Raw genomic sequence first — 8,661 nt, 5'->3', positions numbered from 1 at the left:
TATAAGATTGTATATGTGATCACAGTAGTGTTTTGTGGTAAATCTGGTTGATTCTGCCTGTAAAACTTTTCCTCGTCATGAAACCATTAAATTCAACATGTTGTTAAAACACTGGCATGAAATAGTGAAAGAAATTAGACTCCAGCACTAAATGATGCAAGTGTCATTACATTTTAAAGCCAACAAACACTAGAATGTCAAACTAATATAAAGGATTACTTTTCTTGGTACAGATATGTGGTGATGTGAATACAATCATTAGCACATGCCTGTGCTGGGAGAAATGGTCCTTGCTTTGGTAAAAATGTGGGGTAAACAAAGGAGAACCAATATATACAAACATGTTGCTGTTAAGTATTCCATTATTAACAGAAGCCACACTGCGCTACACCGGAAGAAGAGCCATATTTCGTTGACCATTGCTATGATCATCAAATAATGGTAAGATCACAGTGATGTTTGGTGCTGGATGGCAAAATATTCAAACAATAGATACATTTTATGACACTAAACAGAAACTCAAATATTTAAGACATGTTACACAAAATGATCCTTTTCCTTGGCAAAGCTATGTGATGATGTGATATTAGCCATTAGCACATGTCTGTGTTGGAAAGAATGGTCATTTATTTAAATCTGATAAATAAAATTATAAGAGAAAGGTAAAGATATAGAAATTTACAAGTACTTTCAAAGAACAGTAAATTCCTTTTTAACGATAGATCTCTTTTTCCTGGCACAGCTTTGTGGTGATGTGATGTTTGCCATTAGCACATGTATGTGCTGGAAAAAAATGGTCCTTGTTGCTCAACATATTAAAAATATTTAATATAAGAATACATGTACGAATACAGCGCTAATTTTGTGACATTTAAACATTCCTATTTAAAAAAATAATTGATAAAAAAGCAATCATCTAGTACTAGTTAAATGTTCATTGATAGCCAAACATTGTAATAATTATAAGATTGTATTTGCGATCACAATAGTGTTTGGTGGTAAATCTGGTAGATTCCGTCTGCAAAACCTTTCTTCCTCATGAAACCAATCATTTTTAACATGTTGTAAACACAAAATCGTTATGACATATTTTATTTCCGCCTCAACGTAATGAATCCAATGATACTTCAATCAATGGTATTTCATTTTGCGCATCTGATAATTAAATCATAAACAATTACGAAGCGGATGCTCTCATAGCAACCGGCTGATATTTTATACCGTTTTATGATACTTTTAAATAGTATATTTCCTTTGTAATGATGATAATGTTATGAAAACTACAGGGAAAAGCCCAGTCACCAAAACTTAAAAAGGAACAAAGTTCCTTAATGAATCAAAATCCTCAACCGCTTCGTTCGTATATATATTCATGTATTACTAATAACGAGTTAAATATTCAAATATGATATCGTTCACACATTTGTTTGCAAGTTATAAATGTCGGTTTTCCTACAACTACGTTCAACGAGAGACCAGACACCATGGCTGCCGGTTTGAATGATGGGAATATAATGTGTGATTATGTGGATGAATTTACATCGGATATTTCCGCTCCCATAAGCATAAAATACAAATGAAAAGATTCTCTTGACATTAACAGTTTGTCTATCATTCTGAAACATACTTAGTTGACATAATGTTATTGATTTAAAAGAAGGAGCCTTTGACAATAGTAAAGTGCCATGACAAGGCTACACGAGAAGTACAGCTTGGTGACTTTGCAATCTTGTACAGGATCAAAATAGTATTTATAACCATTCGATTGTCGAAGAGAAATTTATTTTAAGAATCACAAACGTTCATTTTTTTCATTCAAATACTTTTTAACCATATATGGCAGTAACTGTCAGAGATGTTTTAAAACTTGGTTTTTAAATAATCATATTTTACATTAAGATGTAAATATACCCACAATGATTTTTCACTATCTCCTAGATGCTTTTAACAGCAACAGTTGGTAATGCTGTAATGGAATGTTATAGTTGTCTTGATAACTGGGCGAGATGTTGACCTGAAATAAATTAAAGTAATTATGAATAATCATACCAACTGCTCTGTGTTCAGGATTGTGAACAAAAGTGGCTTTTGAAAAAAAAAGTCTTCCCAAGAATGCACAATTCACGCGTTTAAGAGCTTCTCTTAAAAGAAACTGTTGGAAAAAATAACGCAATAACGCCACGTGTTTGCTGATGGGTGTTAATCATTATAGAGAGAGGACTGGCAATACTTATGTGAAAATCTAATGAAAAGAAGATAACAGCTCTCATCTTTGTAAAAACGTTGAGTTAGCTTTCAACGTTACTCGTATATTTCTAGTCAACTATAATTCTACTTAAAGTGTTGTATGAACGCATGTGGATAAACGGGATAAGATACAAGTATAGCCGTTGTTGTCCCTTTTTTAAGGTTGTCTTCTGTTTCAATATACAAAAACAGGTTTCATTGTTTATCTGTTCTGTAAATCAAGAAGCTTGACTCAATATTTATTAGAGCCAGAACTATGTTCCTTGACACACATATGCATATTGCCATGTGTATAAAGTATCATGTGCTAATCTTGAAATCTTTCCAACTTCTGGAATAAATGATGATATAGGAGCAAAAGTCAGTTTTTATTAAAACAAGAGTTACGGACCTTGTAACACATGTATGGTGTTGACATTGAAACATGTGTACTAAAGTTCATGTCAATTATACTGGCTGCCTATAAAAATGTATTTCAGAAGATGTAAAAGAAATAGGTATTCACATTCATCAAGTATTGATAAGAATTTGAAATTATATGATACGTGAGAGTAAATAGTAGTATTTTTCACGTTATGTCATACATGTGTACAAATGAAGAAAAGTCCATTTCAATTAAAACAGATATAGAAATGTACTGACTTTCTACTTGAATAAATCTTTTTTTTCTTCACAACATTAATGCCTTAAACAGAGAGTCATATTATGTAAAATATATCTTCTAGTATACAAACTTAAGTACATAGATTTGTACAGTTTATGTTGATTATACTTATAAATTAACTGATGAATGGCAGAATGAAATATAATATTATTAATTTTTCAAGAATGAAAAACATCATGATAAATCGTTGGTTGAATTTCATAGTATGTGTTTATTTTGTTAATCAAACTTAAATAATCAGCTTTTAAAACATGAATCATAATCATTGTTTGATTATTTATTACCGGGTCAGTGAGACTTTAAAATTGCATAATTGAAGCTGAATTTTTTTGAAATTATTTTGTTGAAATAATGTAGATATCATTTGAAAGAATCAAAAATGTTCCTATAAATGAAGATGTTTTAGACAGGAAGAAAGTGGTTATAATTCAAAAATAATTAAAAAAAAATTGGCGTAAATGTCCATCTTTTCTTCTAAAACCTGTAATAATCGTTTTTTAATTACTTGAAGGCACCAAACACTTTAAAGAACAATCCAACACTATCTGTTATTTTATCCATGTTTAAATTTGTTCAAACAATATAATTACTTCCTTTAACAATATATCCCTTGCAGATGGACAATCTACTAATTAACTCCCTTGCTAATAAGGAGCACACAATTATGTCCCTCATTGTTATTAGCAGTAATGGAGAGGAAGGGTAGTCCAGGTAATTATGAGATGACAAGTAGATAGAGAGAGGTGAGAAAGGGGACATGAAAAGGGCTATGTACTTAAGGTGAGGACCACCAGTATGGGGCATCAAATCTTCATTCAACAGACAAGCAAACACAATAACACAACAGTCATATTAACACAGTGTTAAAGAAAAACAATATATGCAGTTAGAACTACAGTTATTCCTAAGGTTAGTAAAACATTTATTTTATATCCTAAAACAGATTTCATTATTTAAAAAAACAATTAAATACAATTATTCGCATACACACATGCCTTACAATTACATGTCAAGTACGTTTATGGAATTTCCTTCTCCACCTAATCAAGGAAATTAATATGTTTATTATATGCCATCAAAGTAATATCGTCATTTTTAATATATTTTTAAAATAAAATCATTCATATACATGCATGCCTAACACTTTTAGGCCAAGTATGTTTATGTAATGAAATCTAATCAAAACATAATTTTGACATTTCTAAACAACAAGGATGATAAAAAAATGCATTTACAACAAATACAAACATGCAACAAAACATCAGTACAGAATTCACATGACGATGCGAATACAATCATTAGCACATGCCTGTGCTGGAAGAAATGGTCCCTGCTTTGGTAAAAATGTGGTGATCAAAAAGGAGAAACGAAATAAATACAAACGTGTTTCTGTTAGGAAGTCCATCATCAGCAGAGGCTATATTGTTCTTCACCGAAAAAAGAGCCATTTTCGCTGACCTTTGCTATGATCATCAACTTCCGGTATGGTCACAGTGATATTTGGTGCTGGATGGCAATCTATTCCAACAATAAATATGTTTTATGATACTCAACACATAATCAATTGTGAAATATTTCAAAAAAAAAGTTTCAATAATAAAACAAATTATGTTACCCAAAATGACCCTTTTTCATGGCACAGCTATGTGATGATGTGATATTAGCCATTAGCACATGTCTGTGCTGGAAAGAATGATCATTTATTCAAAAGCTGATAAGTGAAATTATGAGAGAAAGGTAAAGATATAGATATTTATAAGTACTTTCAAAGAACTGCAAATTGCTTTTAAAAGATAAGTCTCTTTTTCCTCGCACATCTTTGTGGTGATGTGAAATTTGCCTTTAGCACATGTCTGTGCTGGAAAAAATGGTCCTTGTTGCTTAACATACTTAAAATCATTGAAGAATAAAAGTACGAATACAGCGCTAATTTTGTGACCTCTAAACATTCCTATATAATTATATTTCGATAAAAACAATCATTCAATACTCTTTTTGACCATTCAGAAAAATATTAAGCCAGTGTTCATTTATAGCCAATCATTGCATTGATTATAAGATTGTATATGTGATCACAGTAGTGTTTGGTGGTAAATCTGGTAGATTCTGCCTGTAAAACTTTTCTCCGGCATGAAACCATTAAATTCAACATGTTGTTAAAACACTGGCATGAAATAATGAAAGAAATTAGACTCCAGCACTAAATGATACCAGGGTCATTGCATGTTAAAGCCAACAAACACTAGAATGTCAAACTAACATTACAAAAGGATTCCTTTTCTTGGTACGGATATGTGGTGATGTGAATACAATTATTAGCACATGCCTGTGCTGGGAGAAATGGTCCTTGCTTTGGTAAAAATGTGGTGTAAACAAAGGAAAAACAAAATAAATACAAACATGTTTCTGTTTAGTATTCCATTATTAGCAGAAGCCATACTGCGCTACACCGGAAGAAGAGCCATATTTCGTTGACCATTGCTATGATCATCAATTTATGGTATGATCACAGTGATGTTTGGTGCTGGATGTCAAATTATTCCAACAATATATACATTTTATGACACTCAACACAAAATCAAGTATTTAAGAAAAAACAAGTTCCAATAATAAAACAAAACATGTTACACAAAATGATCCTTTTCCTTGGCACAGCTTTGTGATGATGTGATATTAGCCATTAGCACATGTCTGTGCTGGAAAGAATGGTCATTTATTCAAAAGCTTGTAAATGAAATTATAAGAGACAGGTATAGCTATAGAAATTTACAAATACTTTCAAAGAACTGCAAATTGCTTTTAAACGATAGGTCTCTTTTTCCTGGCACAGCTTTGTGGTGATGTGATATTTGCCTTTAGCACATGTCTGTGCTGGAAAAAATGGTCCTTGTTTCTTAACATATTTAAAATATTTGATATTAGAATAAATGTACTAATCCAGCGCTAACTTTCTGACCTATAAACATTCCTATTAAATTATTTTTCGATAAAAAAACATTGTCTAGTACAATTTTAAAGCCTTCAGAAAAATGTTAAGCCAGTGTTCATTTATAGCCAAACATTGCAATGATTATAAGATTGTATATGTGATCACAGTAGTGTTTGGTGGTAAATCTGGTACATTCTGCCTGCGAAACCTTTCTTCGACATGAAACCATGAAATAAAAAATGTTGTTAAGACACAGACATTTTGTGGTGAAGGACATTAGACTCCAGCACTGAATGATGCCAGTGTCATTGCATGCTAAAGCCAACAAACACAAGATTATCAAACCAACATTACAAAAGGATAAACTTTCTTGGTACAGATATGTGGTGATGTGAATACAATCATTAGCACATGCCTGTGCTGGGAGAAATGGTCCTTGTTTTGATAAAAATGTGGTGTTAATAAAGGAGAACAAAAATAAATACAAACATGTTTCAGTTTAGTATTCTATTATTAGCAGAAGCCATACTGCGCTACACCGGAAGAAGAGCCATATTTCGTTGAACATTGCTATGATCATCAATTTATGGTATGATCACAGTGATGTTTGGTGCTGGATGGCAAAATATTCAAACAATAGATACATTTTATGACACTAAACAGAAAATCAAATATTTAAGAAAAAAAAAGTTTCAGTAATAAAACAAAACATGTTACACAAAATGATCCTTTTCATTGGCACAGCTATGTGATGATGTGATATTAGCCATTAGCACATGTCTGTGCTGGAAAGAATGGTCATTTATTCAAAAGCTGATAAATGAAATTATAAGAGAAAGGTAAAGATATAGAAATTTACAAGTACTTTCAAAGAACTGCAAATTGCTTTTTAACGACAAGTCTCTTTTTCCTGGCACAGCTTTGTGGTGATGTGATATTTGCCATTAGCAAATGTATGTGCTGGAAAAAAATGGTCCTTGTTGCTCAACATATTAAAATATTTGATATTAGAATAAATGTACGAATCCAGCGCTAACTTTCAGACATCTTAACATTCCTATTAAATAATTTTTTCGATTAAAACAATCATCTAGTATATTTTAAAGTCTCAGAAAAATGTCCAGCCAGTGTTTTTTTATAGACAAATATTGCAATGATTATAAGATTGTATATATGATCACAGTAGTGTTTGGTGGTAAATCTGGTAGATTCTGCCTGTAAAACTTTTCTTCGTCATGAAACCATTAAATTCAACATGTTGTTAAAAAACTGGCATTAAATAATGAAAGAAATTAGACTCCAGCACTAAATGATGCCAGTGGCATTGCATGTTAAAGCCAACAAACACTAGAATGTCAAACTAACATTACAAAAGGATTACTTTTCTTGGTACGGATATGTGGCAATGTGAATACAATCATTAGCACATGCCTGTGCTGGGAGAAATGGTCCTTGCTTTGGTAAAAATGTGGTGTAAACAAAGGAGAAACAAAATAAATACAAACATGTTTCTGTTTAGTATTTCATTATTAGCAGAAACCATACTGCGCTACACCGGAAGAAGAGCCATATTTCGTTGACCATTGCTATGATCATCAATTAATGGTATGATCACAGTGTTGTTTGGTGCTTGATGGCAAAATATTCCAACAATCGATATTTTTTATGACACTCAACACAAAATCAAGAAAAGATATGTTTCAATAATAATACGTATTATGTTACACAAAATGACCCTTTTTCTTGGCAAAGCTATGTGATGATGTGATATTAGCCATTAGCACATGTCTGTGCTGGAAAGAATGATCATTAATTCAAAAGCTGGCAAATGATATTATAAGAGAAAGGTAAGGATAAAGAAATTTACAAGTACTTTCAAAGAACTGCAAATTGCTTTTAAACGATAGGTCTCTTTTTCCTGGCACTGCTATGTGATGATGTGAAATTTGCCATTAGCACATGTCTGTGCTGGAGAAAAATGGTCCTAATTGCTCAACATTTTTATAATAATTAATATAAAAATAAATGTACGAATACATCGCTAATTTTGTGACCTTTAAACATTCCTATTTAACATTCCTATTTAATTATTATCGATAAAAACAATAATCTAGTACTATTTTAAAGCCTTCAGAAAAATGTTAAGCTAGTGTTCATTTATAGCCAAACATTGCAATGATTAAAGGATTGTATATATGATCACAGAAGTGTTTGATGTTAAATCTGGTAGATTCTGCCTGTAAAACTTTTCATCGTTATGAAACCATTAAATTCAACATGTTGTTAAAACACTGGCATTATGTAGTGTATGACTTCAGACTCCAGCACTAAATGATGCAAGTGTCATTGCATGTTAACGTCAACAAACACTAGAATGTCAAACCAACATTACAAGAGGATTACTATTTTTGGTACAGATGTGTGGTGATGAAAATACAATTATTAGCACATGACTGTGCTGGGAGAAATGGTCCTTGATTTGGTAAAAAGTGGTGTTAACAAAGGAGAAACATAATAAATACAAAAATGTTTCTGTTTGATAATCCATTACCTATGCTATTACCATTGCTATGATCATCAACTTAAGGTATGATCACAGTGATGTTTGGTGCTGGATGGTAAAATATTCCAACAATAGATATGTTTTAGGACACTCAACACAAAATCAAGTATTTAAGAAAAGAAATGTTTCAATAATAAAACAAATTATGTTACACAAAATGACCCTTTTTCTTGGCAAAGCTATGTGATGATGTGATATTAGCCATTAGCACATGTCTGTGCTGGAAGGAATGGTCAATTATGTAAAAACTGGTACATG

This window comes from Mya arenaria, chromosome 6, assembly GCF_026914265.1.
Source record: "Mya arenaria isolate MELC-2E11 chromosome 6, ASM2691426v1".
NCBI classification, from domain to species: domain Eukaryota; kingdom Metazoa; phylum Mollusca; class Bivalvia; order Myida; family Myidae; genus Mya; species Mya arenaria.
The sequence above is the reverse complement of the archived record's forward strand: the minus strand, read 5'-3'. Positions refer to the sequence as shown.